Here is a 24,140-nt window from a genome sequence, read left to right on the forward strand (position 1 = left end):
TTGTCATACACTGACATGAATCAGCCATGGATTCACATGTATTCCCATCCCGATCGCCCCTCCCACCTCCTTCTCTACCGGATTCTTCTGGGTCTTCCCAGTGCACCAGGCCCGAGCACTTGTCTCATGCATCCAGCCTGGGCTGGTGATCTATTTCACCCTAGATAATATACATGTTTCGATGCTATTCTCTCTAAACATCCCACCCTCACGTTCTCCCACAGAGTCCAAAAGTCTGTTCTGTACATCTGTGTCTCTTTTTCTGTTTTGCATACAGGGTTATCGTTACCATCTTTCTAAATTCCATACATATGCGTTAGTATACTGTATTGGTCTTTATCTTTCTGGCTTACTTCACTCTGTATAATGGGCTCCAGTTTCATCCATCTCATTAGAACTGATTCAAATGAATTCTTTTTAATGGCTGAGTAATATTCCATGGTGTATATATACCACAGCTTCCTTATCCATTCGTCTGCTGATGGGCATCTAGGTTGCTTCCATGTCCTGGCTATTATAAACAGTGCTGCGATGAACATTGGGGTGCACGTGTCTCTTTCAGATCTGGTTTCCTCAGTGTGTATGCCCAGGAGTGGGATTGCTGGGTCATATGGCAGTTCTATTTCCAGTTTTTTAAGGAATCGCCACACTGTTCTCCACAGCGGCTGTGCTAGTTTGCATTCCCACCAACAGTGTAAGAGGGTTCCCTTTTCACCACATCCTCTCCAGCAAACTAAATGCTTTTAAGTCACACAAAACAGTAAACCTCACAAGATGTCTTCTACCCAGCACTCAAAGCCTACTATCCTGACATACAATTTCTTCCTTTCACCATGACAACACTTCTAGTCTGATTTATCATTTCTTTGTACCTGTAAATTCCCAACTTTTCCTTCTTTGCATGGAGATTCTGATAATGACATTCCCTCTGCACAATGTTTACTTTTAGCAGAAATCCCTGTCTTTTACTCAGCGTGCATTTCAATATCACCTTCTCTGGAGCTTCCCTGTAATTTCCCTGGGGCACACGGGAGCTCTTACTTCTCAACTTCTACAATCCTTTTATACTTATGAGACTTGCTACTGTTATTTTAGGTGGAAAAAGAGGAAATGTAAGGAATTAAAACTAAAATTAATTCTTTGAACTTCAAAAAATGAGGTTAACACTTGTCTTTCTTGCTGGTAAAATGGCTGTATGAATTACTGGATCAGGCTGTCACATGTGCATAATGAAAGTATACATGTAAGTGCAGTTTTTTAAGCAACCAATAATTAAAAATTAAAAGTAAAACTGTTAGCTTTCTTCAGTAAATTGGTGCACCTATACTCTATTGAATATTTATATGCTGTTCCTTTAAGAAATCTTGTGAAGATTTCATTCCTGTTTCTTTAGTTATTTCTCACTGGCTCTCAATACTTTGTATCTGACAGAAATTCAAATAATTGGTTTTCTCATGGGGCCCATTTGTGAGATTTTTTCGGTCCCATGGGGTTTCCTCTGTGCACAGCTCTCTGAAATGGAAGTTTAACTGTTGCTTAACTTTGTCCAACCTTGCAGCTCCATCCCTAGTGACATGATAATTCCAGTTCACTTTCCCCTTGTGTCCACTCGGTTCATGGATAACTCACTCATATTTGACAAATCAAAATATAGTCTATTATACTGTTGTCTGTATTTCCATTTTATCTATTTTCTCAGTCACACATAGGGAGAAGATAACCAAATTTGTTACCTAACCAGAATCCAGATGGAAAAAGAAATTCAGATCCACATCCAATACACAGTCTTATTTTCTAAAAATGAAATTGTTTGATACTGTTGGGGCATCTCATCTCAGTAGAATAAAGGAGAGAGAGGGTAACATCCCATCAAAACCAGTACAATTTAATTGGACGATTTCTTTATGTGTGTGTATATATTCCCTGGTGGCTTGGTGGTAAAGAACCTGTCTAACAATGCAGAAGATGTGGGTTTGATCCCTGGTTCGGGAAGATACCCTGGAGGAGGAAATGGCAACCCACTCCAGTATTCCTACCTGGAAAATTCCATGGATAGAAGAGCCTGGAGGGCTAGAGTCCATCGGGTCACAAAGAGTTGGACACAATTGAGAGACTAATGACTAAGCAATAGCCACAAATATATATATATATTTAAGTGATCAGTGATGGTGGCAGGGATGGCCATGACTATTTAGTCTTTTAGAAAACTTTAGAGGAAATTCACATTAAATATTGGAAACTCTTATTAAATTATTGGATAAAAAATAAATTATCAGTTCCAAATCTAGTAATTTTAAGTAAGTACTACATCAATATTCTCATAGATAAGAACTATAAACTCTAGATAAGGTATAAAATACAATGACTTAAAGGTATCAGAGAGTAAAAGCAAGTAGACAGAAAAGTGTGTGGAAATTTGGAAGAAAGGAACAACAGAGGTGGGTTTCCCATTTCTATTATTTTAGTCTGAGTGCAGGCTGTGATACAAGCAGATGAAACTTCTGGTAGAAAACTCAGTTTTTACGGGCCAAAAGAGTAAGAAGTCAGGGCAAAGATATCTGCTAAAAAATGAGAATAAAATCTTTAAAAGATAATTATCAGGTAGGGAAACCCAATATTATGCAAATAAATTTTATACAAACCATTAGATTATATTGGCCAATACATATGCGGGAAAGACATAAAACAACCGAGATAAAGACAAACTAAATTAACTGAACTCTGCACTACCATCTAACAGGAAGATTGTCCATTTTGCCCTTCAAGAGTACTTGACAGTGTATAAGGGAATATAGAGTTTCCACCACAAAGCATCACCATATTCCGTATAAAATCCAAACTTACCAGATATAATGACAGTCAGAAAAATGTGATTCATGGTTCAGAGAAAATAAAAATAGTCCGTGGAGATAGACCCTGAGATGACTGCTCATTGGAATTAGCACACAGGAATATTGAAGCAGTAATTAGATGCGTGTGTGCCTGCTTAGTCCCTTAGTCGTGTTCGACTCTATGTGACTCTTTCGACTGGAGCCACTAGACTCCTCTGTCCATGAGATTTCTCAGGTAAGAAGACTGGAGTGGTATATGATGGTAATGTGGAAAGTGGAAAGATGGTAATGATAACCCTATATGCAAAACAGAAAAAGAGACACAGATGTATAGAACAGAATTTTAGACTCTGTGGGAGAAGGCAAGGGTGGGATGTTTCAAGAGAACAGCATCGAAACATGTATATTATCTATGGTGAAACAGATCATCAGCCCAGGTTGGATGCATGAGACAAGTGCTCAGGTCTGGTGCACTGGGAAGAATAAAAGGGATCGGGTAGACAGGGAGGTGGGAGGGGGATCGGGATGGGGAATACATGTAAATCCATGGCTGATTCATGTCAATGTATGACAAAAACCACTACAATATTGTAAAGTAATTAGCCTCCAACTAATAAAAATCAATGAAGAAAATTAAAAAAATTTAAAAATTAAATAAAATAGACAAGAAACAAGGATTTACCGTATAGCACAGGGAACTATATTCAATATCTTATAATAACCTATAATGGAAAATAACCTGAAAAAATATATATATATATATACACACATAACTGAATCACATTGCTGTACACCTGAAACTAACACAATATTGTAAATCAATCATACTTCAATAAAATATACGAGTGTGTGAAAAAAAAAAAAAAGAAGACTGGAGTGGGTGGCCAGTTCCTTCTCCAGGAGATCTTCCCGATGCAGGGATCGAACCTGTGTCTCTTGTGTCTCCTGCACTGCAGGCAGATTCTTTACCCGTTGAGTCATTGGAGAAGCCACAAAGCAGTAATTATAACTATAATGATTATAAAATCAAATATGCTGACAGTGAAGAAAAAGAGAAAATCTTAGCAGAAAAGTAGAAATTTCCACAAAATCAAATGCAATTTCTATAATTGAAATATAGTAATATGTAAAAAATTGAGTAATCAAATCACTTGACCCTCAGATTTAAACACAGAAACAAGGCTTCCCTGGTGGTTCAGATAGCAATGAATCCCCCTGCAATGAGGGAAACCTGATTTTGATCCCTGGATTGGGAAGATCCCCTGGGGGAAAGCATGGCAACCCACTCCATTTTTCTTGATGGGAAAATCCCAATGGGACAGAGGAACCTGGAGTGCTATAGTCCATTGATTCACAAAGAGTTGGACGTGACTCAGTGACTAAGCACAGAACAGCAGCTACTACAAATTAAAACATAAAGCTACTATGTTAACACAATATGGTAATGCTTCTAAAATATAAATATGCATCAGTGTAGCACTATAGAAAGCATTAAAAACACTCTAAATGTAACTAATTAGTATGTTGGGAAAGACTAGAGATCTCTTCAAGAAAAGTAGAGACACCAAGGGATCACTTCATGCAAAGATATGTTCAAAAAAGCACAGAAATGGTATGGACCTAACAGAAGCAGAAGACATTAAGAAAAGGTGGCAAGAATACACAGGAGAACTGTACAAAAAAGATCTTCATGACCCAGATAATCACAATGGTGTGATTACTCACCTAGAGTCAGACATCCTGGAATGTGAAGTCAACTAGGATTTAGAAGCATCACTATGAACAAAGCTAGTGAATGTGATGGAATTCCAGTTAAGCTATTTCAAATCCTGAAAGATGATGCTGTGAAAGTGCTGCACTCAATATGCCAGAAAATTTGGAAAACTCAGCTGTGGCCACAGGACTGGAAAAGTTCACTTTTCATTCCAATCTCTAAGAAAGGCAATGCCAAAGAATGCTCAAACTACTGCACAATTGCACTCATCTCACACACTAGTAAAGTAATGCTCAAAATTCTACAACCCAGGCTTTAGCAAACGTGAACCGTGAACTTCCAGATGTTCAAACTGGTTTTAGAAAAGACAGAGGAACCAGAGATCAAATTAAAATCCAGATTGCTGGATCATCACAAAAGCAAGATAGTTCCAGAAAAACATCTATTTCTGCTTTATAGACTATGCCAAAGCCTTTGACTATGTGGATCACAACAAACTGTGGAAAATTCTGAAAGAAATGGGACTATCAGACCACCTGACATGCCTCTTGAGAAACTTGTATTCAGGTCAGGAAGCTACAGTTAGAACTGGACATGGAACAACAGACTGGTTCCAAAAAGGAAAAGGAGTATGTCAAGGTTGTGTATTGTCACCATGCTTATTTAACTTATATGCAGAGTAAATCAAGAGAAATGCTGAGCTAGATGAAGCACAAGCTGGAATCAAAATTGCCAGGAGAAATACCAATAACGTGAGATATGCAGATGACACCACCCTTATGGCAGAAAGTGAAGAAGAACTAAAGAGCCTCTTGATGAAAGTGAAAGAGGAGAGTGAAAAAGTTGGCTTAAAGCTCAATTTTCAGAAAACTAAGATCACGGCATCCAGTCCCATCACTTCATGGCAAATAGATGGGGAAAAGTGGAAACAGTGGCAGATTTTTTTTTTTTGGTGGGGGGTCTCCAAAATCACTGCAGATAGTGACTGCGACCATGAAACAAAAAGACACTTACTACTTGGAAGAAAATTTATGCCCAACCTAGACAGCGTGTTAAAAAGCAGAGACATTATTTTGCCAACAAAGGTCCATCTAGTCAGAGCTATGATTTTTCCAGTAGTCATGTATGGATGTGAGAGTTGGACTATGAAGAAAGTTGAGTGCTGAAGAATTGATGCCTTTGAATTGTGGTGTTGGAGAAGATTCTTGAGAGTCCCTTGGACTGCAAGGAGATCCAACCAGTCAATTCTAAAGGAGATCAATCCTGAATATTCATTGGATTCAGTAATGTTGAAGCTGAAACTACAATAGTTTGGCCACCTGATGTGAAGACTGACTCATTTGAAAAGACCCTGATGCTGGGAAAGATTGAAGATGTGAGGAGAAGGAGACAACAGAGGATGACAGATGATGGTTGGATGACATCACTGAGTCGATGGAGAAGTTTGAGTAACCTCCAGGAGTTGGTGATGGACAGGGAAGCCTGATGTGCTACAGTTCATGAGGTCTCAATGTGTTGGATACGACTGAGTGACTGAACAGAACTGAATTACAAATAACAAGTAAATCAAATTGCTTTGGATAAACCAGGATATATAGTTCCAATAATTTGGATCTAGGTTTGTTAACCTTGTCGGGATATACTGAATGAATAATATAGATTGATATCTGGGAAGTAAATAAGGCTTTTTAAAATTAAGGCATATCAAGGAACTAAAGACTTCTGCAAGTTATCTTGTTGTGTCAATCTCCACTGCTTTTACTGTTCATTAAATTATAGTCCAGGTGACACTTGTTCATTTCTATTAATACAATGTGCATGCTGACATATATCTTCCCTGTACTAAAGATCTGAGTTCTTAACGACAAACATGTATATAGGTAGATACTCAGTTCAGTTCAGTTCAGTCGCTCAGTCATGTCCGACTCTTTGTGACCCCCTGAATCACAGCATGCCAGGCCTCCCTGTCCATCACCAACCCCCAGAGTTTACTCAAACTCACGTCCATCGAGGCAGTGATGACATCCAATCATCTCATCCTCTGTCATTCCCTTCTCCTCCTGCCCCCAACCCCTCCCAGCATTAGGGTCTTTTCCAGTGAGTCAACTCTTCGCATCAGGTGGCCAAAGTACTGGGGTTTCAGCTTCAGTATCAGTCCTTCCAATGAACACCCAGGACTGATCTCCTTCAGGATGGACTGGTTGGATCTCCTTGCAGTCCAAGGGACTCTCAAGAGTCTTCTCCAACACCACATTTCAAAAGTATCAATTTTTCGGCGCTCAGCTTCCTTCACAGTCCAACTTTCACATCCATACAAGACCACTGGAAAAACTGCAACCTTGACTAGATGGACATTTGCTGGCAAAGTAATGTCTCTGCTTTTTAATATGCTGTCTAGGTTGGTCATAACTTTCCTTCCAAGGAGTAAGCATCTTTAAATTTCATGCCTGTAATCACGATCTGCAGTGATTTTGGAGCCCAAAAAAATACAGCCTGACATTGTTTGCACTCTCTCCCCATCCATTTCCCATGAAGTGATGGGACCAGACACCATGATCTTAGTTTTGTGAATGTTAACCTTAAAACAAATTTTTCACTCTCTTCTTTCATTTTCATCAAGAGGCTTTTTAGTTCATCTTCACTTTCTGCTATAAGGGTGGTGTCATCTGCACATCTGAGGTTATTGATATTTCTCCTGACAATCTTAATTCCAGCTTGTGCTTCTTCCAGCCCAGCGTTTCTCATGATGTACTCTGCATATAAGTAAAATAAGCAGGGTTACAATATACAGCCTTGACGTACTCCTTTTCCTATTTGGAACCAGTCTGTTCTATGTCTAGCTCTAACTGTTGCTTCCTGACCTGCATACAGGTTTCTCAAGAGGCAGGTCAGGTTATCTGGTATTCCCATCTCTTTCAGAATTTTCCACATTTATTGTGATCCACAGAGTCAAAGGCTTTGACATAGTCAAAAAGAAGAAATAGATGTTTTTCTGGAACTACCTTGCTTTTTCGATGATCCAACGGATGTTGGTAATTTGAACTCTGGTTCCTCTGCCTTTTCTTTTTTTTTTTAATTTATTGATTAATTTATTTTCCTCTGCCTTTTCTAAAACCAGCTTGAACATCTGGAAGTTCATGGTTCACATATTGCTGAAGCCTGGCTTGGAGAATTTTGAGCATTATTTTGCTAGTGTGTGAGATGAGTGCAATTGTGCGGTAGTTTAAGCATTGTTTGGGATTGCCTTTGAGATTGGAATGAAAACTGACCTATTCCAGTCCTGTGGCCACTGCTGAGTTTTCCAAATTTGCTAGCATTTTGAGTGCAGCACTTTCACAGCATTCTCTTTCATGATCTGAAGTAGCTCAGTTGGAATTCTATCATCTCTACCAGCTTTGTTCATAGTGGTGTTTTCTAAGGCCCACTTGACTTCAAATTCCAGGATGTCTGGCTCTAGGTGAGTGATCATACCATTGTGATTACCTAGGTTGTGAAGTTCTTTTTTATACAGTTCGTCTGTGTATTCTTGCCACATCTTCTTGATATCTTCTGCTTCTGTTAGGTCCATACAATTTCTGTCCTTTATCAAACACATCTTTGTGTGAATTGTTCCCTTGATATCTCTAATTTTCTTGAAGAGATCTCTAGTCTTTCCATTCTTGTTTTCCTCTATTTCTTTGCATTGATCACTGGGGAAGGCTTTCTTATCTCTCTTTGCTATTCTTTGGAACTCTGCATTCAATTGGGAATATCTTTCCTTTTCTCCTATGCTTTTTGCTTCTCTTGTTTCAGAGCTATTTGTAAGACCTCCTCAGACAACCATTTTGCCTTTTTGCATTTCTTTTCCATGGACGTGTTCTTAATCCCTGTCTCCTGTACAATGTCATGAACCTCCGTCCATAGTTCATCAGGTTCTCTGTCTATCAGATCTAGTCCCTTAAATTTGTTTCTCTCTTCTACTGTATAGTCATAAGGGATTTGATCTAGGCCATACCTAAATGGTCTAGTGGTTTTCCCTACTTTCTTCATTTTAAGTCTGAATTTGGCAATAAAGAGCCATGATCTGAGTCACAGTCAGCTCCTGGTCTTGTTTTTGCTGACTGTGTGGTGTATCTCCATCGTTGGCTGCAAAGAATATAATCAATCTGATTTCAGTGTCAACCATCTGGTGATGTCCATGTGTAGAGTCTTCTCTTGTGATGCTGGAAGAGGGTGTTTGCTATAACCAGTGCGTTCTCTTGGCAAAACTCTTTGCCCTGCTTCATTCCGTACTCTAAGGCCAAATTTACCTGTTACTCCAGGTTTTGGTTGACTTCCTACTTTTGCATTCCATTCTCCTATAATAGAAAAGGACTTCTTTTTTTTGGTGTTATTTCTAAAATGTCTTGTAGGTCTTCATAGAACCGTTCAACTTCAGCTTCTTCAGTGTTACTGGTTGGGGCATAGGCTTGGATTACCCTGATACTGAATGGTTTGCTTTGGAAATGAACAGAGATCATTCTGTCAGTTTTGAGAGTGCATCCAAGTACTGCATTTCAGACTCTTTTCTTGACCAAGATGGCTACTTCATTTCTTCTGAGGGATTCCTGCCCACAGTAGTAGATATAATGGTCATCTGAGTTAAATTCACCCATTCCAGTCCATTTTAGTTCGCTGATTCCTAGAAAGTTGACATTCACTCTTGTCATGTCCTGTTTGACCACTTCCAATTTGCCTTGATTCATGGACTTAACATTCCAGGTTCCTATGCAGTACTGCTCTCTCTTAATTGAGGAAAGTTAATGTTTCAAAAAAAAAAAATAATAATAATAATAATAGAAAAAGAAAACTACTAAACAGATGACAGTTATAGGCAATTCAGTAACTTTATGTAAGAGATGCCCATTATCCAAATGTTGTAGTTCCATATTTAAAAGCCATGGTAAATAAGAGACAAGGAAAAATATTAATGATTGTTAGCACTTCCTGTTGATGGCTCAGCTCTGACTCAGCACAGATTGACAAGATCAAAGATTCTAAACAATTATTGTAAACAATCTTACCAAAAATGTATCTTCTCCACAAATCCATTGATAGTGTATTTTCATTTTGATTTCACTCTTCTATTGTATATCACTGAAAATTTAGCAATTAGGTGAAATTTTTGAAATGAATAATGCTTTCAACTGCTTTATACAAGGGTGCATATCAGTGTTCTCCATAGATACTGATTCTATAAATCAAAAATAGGACTCATTTTATTATACACAGATCTCTAGTACACAACCAAATTTTGATATTATTCTTGGGATACTAGAACATTTATAATCAAGGTTCTTATAAGCTATTTTTTTCTTATCAATTTTGAGAGGCTTCTTTGCCTTAAATTGTTTCCCCCCGTCTCAAAATATTTTAAATACTCTTTCTTGATGTTCATGAATTTAAAATGTTTAGTTTTTATTTATCTGTACTTCAACTATTTATTATTTTCAAAATAATGCAAGCACTTAAAATGCCTGTTTTCATATTTTTAAAATGGAAAGACTTCTAATAGTATAGTTTTAGATTTTGGTGGAGTTGTGTCTACTTTCTTATTTAAGACAGATACAGTTTGATGAAGTAGTGTTATGTTTATTTATTTATTAATCTCTATCAGACCTTGAAGTGTTTATCAATACTCTTGTCACATAAGATAAGATTATTACAACTCTGTCAGCTAGTTTGCCTGATAAGAATTTGTTTTACCTTGAGTTGGCAAGGATTCTTTCTGTTAAAAAAGATAATTCTTTTTTACCTATTTTTCTGTCTGCTCAGAAGACTTTGCACTCTGTCACTTGCTAGTGCAACAGAGCACTCACTTCAGAACAATCTCTCACATTTAAGTCACTTTGAGGCTTTAGTCCAGGATATTTAAGAAATTTCTGGCTTTCATGTAACCAGGAAGACAGCTTTTAATTTCTGATATGTGTAGAGCCTGGAGAGACAAAACCTTTTTGGTCTCATACAAGTAATATTTAGGAATTTCTATTTCCTTAAGTTGAGCTTTCTAGTTGGCTCAGAGGTAATGAATTCACCTGGCAATGTGGGAGATGCAGGAGACACAGATCCTTGGGTTGGGAAGATCCTCTGGAGGAGAAAATGGCAATCCACTCTACTACTCTTGTCTGGAGAATTCCATGGACAGAGGAGCCTGGCAGACTGCAGTTCATGGGGTCAGAAGGAGTTGTGCATGACTGAGTGACTAAGCATGTGTATGCATTATCTTAAGTTTGTACACCATAGGATTTAACTGCATTGCATAGGGCCTCTATGTTAGCTCACAGTTGATGCTATCTAAAGTTCTGTAAATCCCACTCAAAAAATGATTTGGGGGAAGATAAATGCAAATTTTCATCATAAAATTTCTAAGGAAAAATTCAACATAAAATCAGACTAAAGTTAATATTGACTCATAATTTTGATATTATATGTTCAGTTTTCAACTTACCACTCAATATCTTATTAACAAAATGCCTGTGTATGAACTGGCATGAAGAATAGAGCGTGGGCATCCAAAGAGTTAAGGTCGTTTATTATTCTCCTTTGTCATTGTCTGATTATAACTTTACTTAGTAGCTTCATTTTCAATTTAATCTCAGCGTTGAAATGAAAAATTTCAAAACCCCTTAGTTTTGTTGTCACTGTTGGCCACATTTCTAACAAGCTGCCACTCAAAGTGCGGCACACTGGGGTGTGGGGGCCTGTGTGAAGACCTGGGATATAATTTCTGCAGAGAGATTATGAAAAGTTAACTACAAACTAGGTATAACAAGTGCTTCTTCTCTCATCATACTTTACTTACAACAACAAATTTTACTTTACAACCAACAATTTTATCATAATCTGGCCTGTACTTGTCCTTTGAATTTATGTTTTTACTAATCACTGCTTTTTTTTTTTTTTTTTTCACATATTCTGTCCTTTTCTGTGTTCCTCAAATGAGCTAGACTCTGACTACTAATGATCTGGTACCAGGACTCAGATTTCAGACCATATATTCATCAAAACTTAAATTTCTGCATTTTTTCCCCTCCATAAGGAAAATTCTCCCACATATTTATCATAAATCCCACTTTTATTATTAGCTAACATCAGTTTCTATTGCCTACAACTATTTCAACTTGAGCTAATATGAAATTAGCATTTGATATGGAATGTTATAAAGGACTTAAATGTGAATTGATAAATTGAGGGGAGGGGGTGGATAATAAGGGTTTCTCAGTGTTGGTCTAGGAGGATAACCATGCGTGTTATGTTTTAAGCATGCAACTGGTCAAATGATTTACTTGAATTTTTAGATTCAAAATATGTTTTCAAACAACTTGTAGCTTTAGGATACATATGGTGGTTTAGTTGCTAAACTGTGTCCAACTCTTGTGATCCCATGGACTGTAGCATGCCAGGCTGCTCTGTCCATGGGATTTCCCAAGCAAGAATACTGGAGTGGGTTGCCATTCCCTTCTCCAGGGGATCTTCCCCAGGGATAGACACAGGGATTGAACTCAGGTCTCCTGTGTTGTAGATAGATTTTTTACTGACAGAGCCACCAGGAAAGCCTAGTGAATATAGATTATATAATAGCAAAATATATATTTATACTTTTTCATTTTGTCACTTGCTTAGAAGCATGTATTTGTGTATGTAGCTAAATAAGCAACCTAAAGAAGGCCAGGCACTGACCCAGAGTTCCTACAGTTCTTGTTTTTGTCCTGCCACCTGAGGACTGAGGGCATAAACAACTTATCATATGCTCAGAATAGCTGAGAACACTGTCGGAGAGTTTTGCTTTAGAGACCTGATAGAAAAGGACAGAAGACTGGCATGTAAGACTGCTTCTTGCACTTGTTCCCCAGTACCCCCAATTTTATGTGTTTTACAGAGAACTCAGGGGAAATGTAATCTCTTCAGTCATAAAGCTTGACCAAGGGAATCACTCAATAAATAAAGGCAGTTACAAAATTCTTGTTCAAAAAAATATATATTTGCTTTGATCCATAAGCATATATGATAGGATTCCTTTTTGTTTTCTCTAAATAGATTTTAGAGTTTCTGTGGTATATACATATACATACAAATGTATTAGGTTGTGATACCAGGATTGACCACTTCAAGATATAATTGAGAGGAATTCACATTGAAGATATATTGTTGGCTGAGCTTCCAATGCAGTCATCAGATGCTATCATGAAAGGGTTGGTTCTTGACTTCCTAATGGATAATGGCATTAAAACTGGGAGGAGGATTTTTTTTTTTTTTAATTAGTAAGCGGGAAATATGTTTACATGTATGGTCGTTTGTATTGGGAAACCAAGTGGTAACCTTTGACTATTACTTCTTTCTCACAGCCCCTCTATCCATCAGAAGAACTTACTCTTCTGACCCTTAGGGTTAGTGATGTAAACAATCTTGAGAAACTACAGTGTCCAAGACCCTGGATGGATTGATCAAAGAAGTGACTGACCACTGGAATTCATCCATGAAAATTCCCTTCCTGACATCTTGGAGAAATATTCTCTTTTCTCTCTGGTAATGAAGTTTTTAATGTACTAACTCAAGAAATATCTGAAACTACACTGACAAGCACAAGGGAAAAAAGAAGAAGGAAGAACAGAAAGAATTATAGTAGAAAAGAAGTTCAGACGATACCTTGGGTGACCAGTTCCTGAGAGACTTAGGACTGTCCACCTTCTGAAGTGCTGCCCTGAATTCTCTGAGCTATTCAATTCCCATCAAATAAATTGAGTGTGTGTGTCTTTAAATCATTCTTAGGCTGTGCTGAACCGGGTCTATCACTTGCAATTGAAAGATTCCTGAATGATGCAGTTAACTTTCAACTCTGACATTCTTAAATTTTAAGATACAACGTTTGTTACCAGAAGTACATCCAGGACTATTTCAGTATTCAATAAATATGAAAAGGTTACTAATCTAAAACAGCCTTTCTATAATTAAATTTGTCATTGGTCTTTCAGGCTATACTATATTTAGTGATTCAATAATAACAACCATCTGTAATAGCTATTTATAAAAATGAAAGTGATGAAAACATTTGATTAAGGACAATGATTTCCTGCCTTTATTCATCTTCCTTAATCCATTTAAAATAATTTATGAGATTAAGCTTCACTGAAGTAATACAGTTGAATTCAATATCAATTTTCACTAAACCCATCTTTATGAATGGCAGAATCATTTCTGTTTTGTTTACCATAGTGTCTGTAAAAGATATCTGGTTGACATTTCTAGAATTCATAAATGGCTTTAACTCTGCTTCTTGCTTCCTTATCATCCTGGGCAGCTGATCCCTCCTTTCTGAGCCTGTTTTCTCATCTATAAAAATGGATATAGGACAGCGGCATGTTAAAGAATTCAATGAATGTTTTAAATCTTAAAGACAATTGTCAAAGACAGGCAATTAAGGATTCACAGGTCCATCTACCACTCAATCTGTGATGTAGAATCAGTTTCTTGACTTTATCTGTATATCTGTATCTCCTAAGGAAGTTCTCTTTTGTATCTCTCATCTCCATCAGCCTTCATATCAATAAATTCTTTCTTTGCCTAATGAATTTTTTCAAGGAAATAATTTCAAGTAGTGAATATGATTACAAAGCAGAAAACCTTAAATTACTATATTGTGCAAGTTTTCAAAAAACAGCTTAAAAACAGTTACTATGGGATTATACATTGTAAATTATATGTGAACATTAATATCTCTGATTAGATTTATTGATTCTTTTTTACTTTCAGTAAATATATAGATGAAAGTAATAGACCAATAAACTGTAGATAAATGTGAGTAAGAGTGACACAGTATGTCTTTGAAAGAGTGACTAAGAAGACAGAAATAGAACGATATGAATGAATAAGAACCATCTGATATTTTTAAAATAGAAGAATTGTTTGTGTGTTTTTAATTATTTCAAAAGGGGGCTGTATAACTGGAGCATAAATTCTGACTAATCTGTGTAGTGAAGATTTCTGCAAGATGGGGAGTTGATTGGATTATCCCCAGAAACCAAAAGCAAAATGTATTAGAGCAAGAACTGAGGATTTTTTTTTTCCTCCTCATCTTGAATTGCTGAGTAGACAACAGACCATAGGAGATTAAGAGTGGAAATATCTAGACAATTTGTGAGGGCATTATTGTCAGTATGGACCATGGATGGGGGAAGCCTGGTGTGCTGCAGTCCATGGGGTCCCAAAGAGTTGGACACGACTGAGTGACTGAACTGAACTGATGGATGGGGAAATCTAGAGGGTAAAGAGTAAATGTCTTGATAGGCAAATAGGTATATGTTTTTAGAGACATATTTTGAAGTCAGATCAAAAATGAAATTGCTGAACTGGAAGTTTGAGATGAGGAAAAGTGACGAGTAACGGTTAATTTTGGGATTGTGGCATTTGCAAATATGTATAAAGCAAAGATAAGCAAGACTATGAGAACAGGTCTAGGTTGGGAGAAGGAAATAAGATTTTCTTTTTATGTATCCTTTAGGTGAAGAATTCAAGTAAAGAAATGTAATATATTTAGTTTGGGAGCCAGGGGCTAAGAGAGAGCTGATGTATGAATTTGGAAATTATCAGTCCCAATCTAGGAAGAGACCTAAGGATTAAAATTTGACTCACACAAGCACTAAGATATCTGTAAGCGGAAAAGAATCTCACAGGTGAAATTTAGATGTCTGGGGAGATCAGAGAGATCAGCATAGTGATTTGTTGTAGAAATCAAATGAAGATCTTGTGTCATGGCTAGTTTGTTCAAGGATATTAAAATCTGTTAGAAATCAAGTCATGACATAATAACATACAATTGGCCATTGAATTTGGAAAGGAATCCTTGTAAAAATTGAGGAATATTTTCAATAGTGCAGTGGGTATTATATCTTTATTGAAGTAGTAAAAAGGAGTGGAATAATGTATAAAGGAAGTAAGTAGGTATAGAAGGCTTTTTTTTAGAAATGTTCTAAGAAAATGGATAAGATAAATAAGGTAGTTTGATGCTTGGGAGGAATTCTAAATTTTAATTTCAGGTAAGTAGCCATAAATATGTGAATACACACACATACACATGTGTGTGTGTGTGTATATATATATATATATATATATATATATATATATGCATATATACACATGTAAATGTGTATAAATATTAGCAGGAACAAAATTTTAGGAACAATTATTTTTTAGATGGTGATATGAGATGTATTCAACATATAACACTGACTAACATTTGCTTCTAACTAGGCCAGAGGAGAAATCTCTCTTGTAACATAAAAGACAGTATACAAATAGAAGTGTGCACTTCATGTCCTATTTGAAACATCCTATTGTGTTCATAAAATACATTTTGAACAATTTCAATCTTTTTAAAATTTTTGAGACTTGCTTTATCTTTTGAGAACTCTCTTATGGCTTTTCATGGAAATGTCTCATATGTGTTTGAAAAGAATATTTGCTTTATGTTGTTAGAAAAAGCATTCTAAAATATAAATTGAGTTAAGTTAGTTGATAGTGTTACCTTAATCTTAAATGTACTTTTAGATTGTCTAGTTTTTCTACAAAAATCAAGAGTGTGATATTAACATTTCCAAGCATAATCATTTCTTTGATTTTCCTTATTAATGTATTTCTTTTTGCTTCTTGCAGTATGTATGGCTATTCTCAGGTGCATGTCCTTATGCTTGTTATGTCTTCCAAATATATTGGCCCTTTTATTGTAAAGCATACTTTCATATCTGTAAAAATAATTATTGTCCTAAAGTCTATTTTAAATGACCAATTAATATAACTACTCCTGCTCACTTACTATTATTATTTTTCCAATTAAAAAAATTAAATATAATTAGATCCCACATTTCAGCCTGTGTGAAAATGTCTAGGTGTTCATGAGATGTATTCTATTCTCACTTAGTATAATCATATGGTTGCATTTATTCCTGATGTTTTGCTATTTATTTTCTAAATGAATTATATATGTTTAGTTTCCCGCCTTGATACTTTACTGCATTCAGTATGTTAGGCAAATATAACTGGTGTACTATAGTAATTCTTCTGTTGATACTTTAACTAAATTTTAAAAATCATTTTCTCAGTGGTTTATGAAAAAATTACAATATACATATTAATTTATCATTGTTTCCTTAAGGTTAAGGGTCTCCCCCATGGCTCAGTGGGTACATAATCTGCCTGCAATCGAGGAGACATAGAAGATGTGGGTTCAATCCCTGGGTTGGGAAGATCCCCTAGAGGAAAAAATTCCACTCCAGTATTCTTGCCTGGAAAATCCCATGGACAGAGGAGGCTGGCCAACTACATTCTGAAGGGTTGCAAAGAGTCAGACACAACTCAGTAACTATGCACCTTAAAGTTATTTTTTTTTTAATAGCAACATTATTCAAATGTACTGCAACTTTCTCTTTCTCCTTATTTTGTTTTATTATGATCATATGCATTATCTAATTATTATAAACTCAATAAAACAGTGCTATAATTATTGCCTTATGTAACAATTATTTTAAAAATTAAGTAACTAAAGTTAAAAATATGTCTTGAAGTCTTTCATGTATTCCAATACATTGCCCCCCCCTTTTTTTGCTCTTTATTTTTTCTTATGAATTTGAGTTACTGTATGGTGACATTTCCTTTTAGCCTGGAGGAATTGTTTTGTTGTCAGTACAACAGATCTCTTAGTAGAAATCTCTCAACTTTTGTTTTAAATTTTGGAGATGCATTTATTTTACTTTTATTTCTAAAGGATATATTGACTGGTATAGATCTTTAGGATAAGAGTTATTTTCCATAAAAACTTTTAATTTTTTAAATTTTTTAATTTTTAAAATGTCTCCTTCCTTCTAGAATTATTTAGGACGAGAATTCAGATGCAAATTGTATAGTTGCTCCTTTGAATATGATAACATTTAATTCTGTTACTGTCAAGATTTTCTCTTAGTCTTTCAGGACTTTGACAATGATGTCTTCAGCATTAGCCTTTTTAATGTGTACACTCTACTTGGAATTTGGAAGGCTTGATAGATCTTTGTTGTTGTTCAGTCACTAAGTTGTGTCCGAATCTTTGAAACCCCATGGACTGTAGCATACCATGCTCTTCTGTCCTCCAGTATCTCCTGGAGTTTGTTCAAATCCATGTCCATTGAGGTGGTGATGCTATCTAACCATCTCATTCTCTGATGCTCCCTTCTCCTCCTGCTTTCAATCTTTCCCAGCATCAGGGTCTTTTTCAATCTCTCCCAGCATCAGCCCACTCCAGTGAGTGGGCTCTTTGCATCAGGTAGCCAAAATATTGGAGTTTCAGCTTCAGTATCAGTCCTTCCAATAAATATCTGGGCTTGATTTCCTTTAGGATGGACTGGATGGATCTCCTTGCAGTCCAAGGGACTATCAAGAGTCTTCTCCAAAACTACAGCTCAAAAGCACCAGTTCTTTAGGACTCAGCCTTCTTTATGATTGAAGTATTCACATCCATACATGACTACTGGAAAAGCCATAGCTTTGAATATACAGAACTTTGTTGGCAAAATAATGTCTTGGCTTTTTAATATGCCATTAGGTTTGCCATAGCTTGCCTTTCGAAAAGTGATCATCTTTTCATTTCACTGCTGCAGCTACCATATGCAGTGATTTTGGAGCCTAAGAAGATAAAATCTCTCACTGCTTCCAAATTTTCCCCTTCTATTTGCCATGAAATGATGGGACTGGATGCTATGTTCTTAGATTTTTTTTTTTTTTTCATATTGAGCTTCAAACCAGCTTTTTCACTCTCCTCTTTTACCCTCATGAGGAGGATCTTTAGTTCCTCTTCACTTTCTTTCATAAGAGTGATATATCATCTGAATAACAGAGGTTGTTAATATTTCTCCTGGCAATCTTGATTGCAGAATATGATTTATCCAGTCCAGAATTTCACATGATATATTTTGTGTATAAGTTGAATAAGCACAGTAACAATATATAGCTTTGTCATACTCCTTTCCTAATTTTGAACCAGTAGGTTGTTCCATATTTAGTTCTATTAATAACTGTTGCTTCTTGATCTTCATACAGGTTTCTCAGGAGACAAGTAGGTGGTCTGGTATTCCCATCTCTTTAAGAATTTTCCACAGTCTCTTGTGATCCACAGAGTCAAGGGATTTAGCGTAGGCAATGAAGCAGAAGATGTTTCTTCTGGAACTCACTTGCTTTCTCCGTGATCCAACAAATGTTGGCAATTTGATCTCTGGTTCCTCTGTCTCTTCAAAACCCATCTTGTACATCTGGAAGCTCTCAGTTCATCTACTGAAGCCTAGCTTGAAGAAATTTGAGCATAATCTTATTAGTATGTGAAATGAGAGCAACTGTATGGTAGTGCAAACATTCTTTGGCATTGATCTTCACGATTAAAATGTAAACTGACATTTTCCAGCCCTGTGGCTACTGCTGAGATTTCCAAATTTGCTAAGGTACTGATTGTAGCATTTTCACAGCATCATTTTTAGGATTTTAAATGTCTCACCTGGAATTCCATCACCTCCACTAGTTCTGTTCCTAGTAATGCTTTCTAAGGTCCACTTTATCTCACACCTTAGGATGTCTGGCTCTAGGTGAGTGACCACATCATTGAGGTTATCCAGGTCATTAAGACCTTTCTTGTATAGTTCTTCTGTGTATTCTTGCCATGTCTTAGTTTCGTCTGCTTCTGTTAGGTCTTTATCATTTCTGTCCTTTATCATGCCTATCGTTGCATCAAATGCTTCCCTAATATGTCCAAAATGTAGAATTTTGTCTTACAATGGTGTAATCTACTTTAGCAATACAATCATGCATTTATTAGGGTGGTTTTATGCATAAAATCCATAATTTGTAAACGTTTACTTGTGAGTACACATACAATTCAGAAATACATTTATTCTCTTGTTTGTTGAATAATACTGGCTTTATTTTTGTAAATTAAGACTTGGGAAAATCTCCAAAGACCGGGTTTGTCAGATTTGTCCTTTTATTAAATACAAAGAGAAGGCTGGCGGGCTATAGTACATGGGGTCTCAAAGAGTTGGATAGGACTGAGTGACTAACAGTTTTTAACACTAAAAATTTCTAGTAGCAAAAAAGTAACTCGGTGAAATCAACCTGATGGTTTACATGAAATCTAGTAGAAAATCCATTCTGATACCCTGCTAAAATAGTTCTGAAAGCAAATATAGTTATCTAGGAGGTGTTTTTGTCAGTAAAGTTAAGCATAATATTCAACTCCGTTTTTATGGAATTTATACAGCTGTTAACAGTCTGTTATCACATTTGCTGTTTGGAAAGATACTTAACTCTTTTTAGCATATAGAATAGAAATAAATCAAAGTCCATTTGCTTGTTTCTAGACACATATATATAATAATAGTTTGCATATAGTGTTAAGAAATGTTTTTGTACTCGCCAATGAATTGTTGTTGATATAAATCTCCCTATGTTTTTTAGTCTAAGTCTTAAATTGTTTAGCAGATTAGATATAGGGAAGCTCACCCAAACACTGAATTATAGCAAATGAATGGGTAATTAAACATTATCTACTTTATCTGCAATAAAATTATATGTTTGTAAAAGAACCAGTCTGCAAAAAAGACAAAATGAACAAAAGAACATAGAGAACATATCCCAGCATTAGCAAACACAGCCAGCATGAGGGCTTCCACCCACTATAAACACAGCCAATGTTTTACACATCATCTTCTGTCCTTAACCCTCTTCAATATGTTCCCTTAAAAACTAACAAAAATTAAGTCTTTGTTAAAACCCAAGAATAAAATAAACTATGTTTGAGGTATAGTAATTTTGTTATTCTACATCTCATCATCACATTCATATTATTTAACTGGGTTAACTTAATAATTCATTATTCTATAACCTGTTTGCTATTAATTTGTCCTCCACCAAAAGTATTCATTATCTACACTGAGAACTGAATGTATACAAGTATATCACACCTGAAACCGTGAACTATTCTTCTAAAATAGTGGACCTTCCCTCCAAAAGTGCCAAGCAGTGTTTTCAGTGTTTACTGTACACTATCATTATTTATGACCACACCTAGATGTAGAGGCTACAATCATTGCTATTTAACAAGTGGAAAAACTGACGCATTGTAAGGTTACTTAATATGTGAAAGGGCATTTTTTTTTTTAATGGCAGAACCAGTTTTGAAATTAACATGCACAGGCTCTGGAGACTATACTTCTAATCATTTTGTTACTGAAAAACATGTACCATTATCCTGTATAAGCAAGTAGATTTTTAAAATGGAAATAAACATATATTTGGATTAAGAGTTATGCTATATTACTGAAACTAGATCACTCAATAAACAAATGTAACACATTCTATATTTAATCTGCCTACAATCTATTACCACCATGCACATATCCATCTGTGTAATAAAAACATTGAATTTTATTGGAAAGGAAAGACTTTACCTGGCTCATATTTACAATATTATTAACATTCAAAGTGAATATTCAATTAGAATTTGTACTTTTGAAATACAAGTTGGAAAAATCATTGTAAAAAGAGAAATATAATTATGCATTTAAATGTTAGGACTTAGGGCACTGGATAATTGTTTAATAAATTCTGCCTCACATAAATATTTTAATTCTATTAACCTGATCCCAAATTATTTTAGTTTACTCAAGAATTTGTTGTTCAAACTTAAAATAACTCTTACTTTCATTATCTCTTTGTTTTTCTCATATCACTATTCCAATTAATTTAACTTCTATTATACACCAGAATTATTCTGTCTCTCTCTGACTCTCATATTGTTAGTCTAACTAATGTAGCTTCAATTATCAACTCCAATAATTACCTCCAGATATCAATATCAAAATCTGCTATCTTTGAAGTTATCTGTTGGAAAGTTAAATGAAAGAGATAGAAATACAAATAAATTGTATAAGCATAGTTACTTTTGCCTAGCCTAAGTCATTATAACTTTTGTCTAGTCTAAGTGATAGTTTAAAAAGTATTCACCTCATATTTTGGAAAAGAAAATGCTAAAATCCACCACATCTCAAGAAGGAGGAAATTAAATTTTGTTGGTACACTATAAGTATTTTATAAATAAATAAATAAATAAATAAATAAATAAATAAATATATATATATATATAATATTAAATTGAAAATGGAGTAGTGAAAATGTTAGTCACTTAGCCATGTCTGACTGCAACCCTATGGAGTATAGCCCAAAAGTCTCCTCTGTCCACGGAATTCTTCAGGTAAGTATACTGGAGTGGGTAGCACTTCCTTTCTCCAGGGTATCTCCCCAACCTAAGTGTCAAAGACAGGTCTCCTGTACTGCAGGCAGATTCTTTAGCATCTGAGTCACCAAAAAAGCCTGTGTATATGTGTGTGTGTATATATATATAAAACACTATTATATATATAAAGTAGTTATATATAGTATATGGTATAACCATGAAGGAAATTTATCATAGCTCTTCATGCTTACTTTGTGCTATATAATTTTAATAGTAAGAATTTTGTCTGTGGTAACTCTCAACATTAGATGTTTTTTCTTAACCCACAGTATTTTAAAATGCTTCACTGCTCATTCAGAAAGCTATAAATATATTATTTACAGATTAATAGTATACTGATATGTATAAACTGTATACTAGAAATCTGCTTAAATTAGTGATAGCATAAATTAAATTCTGTAAAACACATGAGTTAATGAGATGAAAGTTATGACCATTCTAAATATAAGTTAGGACAAAGAGGATGTCTAGGATAGTAATTTGTAATACTATGTAATAACTATATGTCAATGCAGAGGTGGAGGTTAGATAATGTGACAGGAGGCTTAGGAAAAGATGAATAATATTGAAATTCATCTGATGTAGATGACTAGATCCAGTTAAGGGAAGAAGAATCAAGCTTTTATAGACTTAAAGCTCCAAAGATCACTTTTTCCTCATCCCTGATATCCTCTTATCTACTTATAAACCTTGAAACTGGTCAAACTTTGATATTTTTAGCTTGGCTAGCTCCTTTCTTCCTGACCTGTTTCCTTGGAATCTTTCCCAGCATCAGGATCTTTTCCAATGAGTTCATTCTTCACAGCAGGTGGCCAAAGTATTGGAGTTTCAGCTTCAACATCAGTTCTTCCAATGAATCAGTTCAGTTCAGTTCAGTCCCTCAGTCATGTCCGACTTTTTGCGACCCCATGAGCTGCAGCACGCCAGGCCTCCCTGTCCTTCATCAACACCCGGAGTCCACCCAAACCCATGTCCATCGAGTCGGTGATGCCATCCAACCATCTCATCTTCTCTCGTCCCCTTCTCCTCCTGCCCTCAAGCTTTCGCAGGATTGGGGTCTTTTCAAATGAGTCAACTCTTCTCATCAGGTGGCCAAAGTACTGGGGTTTCAGCTTCAACATCAGTCTTTCCAAGGAACACCCACGAATGATCTCTTTTAGGATGGACTGGTTGGATCTCCTTGCAGTCCAAGGGACTCTCAAGAGTCTTCTCCAACACCACCGTTCAAAAGCATCAATTCTTCAATGCTCTGCTTTCTTTATAGTCCAACTCTCATATCCATACATGACCACTGGAAAAACTATAACCTTGACTAGACGGACCTTTGTTGACAAAGTTATCTCTCTGCTTTTTAATATGCTGTCTAGGTTGGTCATAACTTTCCTTCCAAAGAGTAAGCGTCTTTCAGTTTCAGCGCTGCAGTCACCATCTGCAATAATTTTAGAGACCCCCCCCCAAGAAAAGTCAGCCACTGTTTCCACTTTTCCCCATCTATTTGCCATGAAGTGATGGGAGCAGATACCATGATCTTACTTTTCTGAAAGTTGAGTTTTAAGCCAACTTTTTCACTCTCTACTTTCACTTTCACCAGGAGACTCTTTAGATCTTCTTCACTTTCTGCCATAAGGATGGTGTCATCTGCATATCTGAGGTTATTGATATTCTCCCAGCAATCTTGATTCCAGCTTGTGCTTCTTCCAGCCCAGCGTTTCTCATGATGTACTCTGCATATAAGCTAAATAAGCAGGGTTACAATATACAGCCTTAAAGAAATGCTCAAAATTCTCCAAGGCAGGCTGCAGCGATGCATGAACCAAGAATTTCCAGATGTTCAAGCTGGTTTTTACAAAACACAGGGGAACCAGAGATCAAATTGCCAACATCCACTGGATCATCAAAAAAGCAAGAGAGTTCCAGAAAAACATCTATTTCTGCTTTATTGACTATGCCAAAGCCTTTGACTGTGTGGTCACAATAAACTGTGGAAAATTCTGAAAGAGATGGGAATGCCAGACCACCTGAACTGCCTCTTGAGAAACCTGTATGCAGGTCAGGAAGCAACAGTTAGAACTGGGCATGGAACAACAGACTGGTTCCAAATAGGAAAAGGAGTATGTCAAAGCTATGTATTGTCACCCCTTCCAATTAATATTTGGACTTATTTCCTTTAGGATTGACTTGGTGGATCTCTTTGCAGTCCAAGGGACTCTCAAACATCTTCTCCACATTACTAAGGCATCAATTCTTCAGTGCTCAGCTTTCTTTATAATCC

The sequence above is a fragment of the Muntiacus reevesi genome, chromosome 22 (genome assembly GCF_963930625.1).
Source record: "Muntiacus reevesi chromosome 22, mMunRee1.1, whole genome shotgun sequence".
Classification (NCBI taxonomy): domain Eukaryota; kingdom Metazoa; phylum Chordata; class Mammalia; order Artiodactyla; family Cervidae; genus Muntiacus; species Muntiacus reevesi.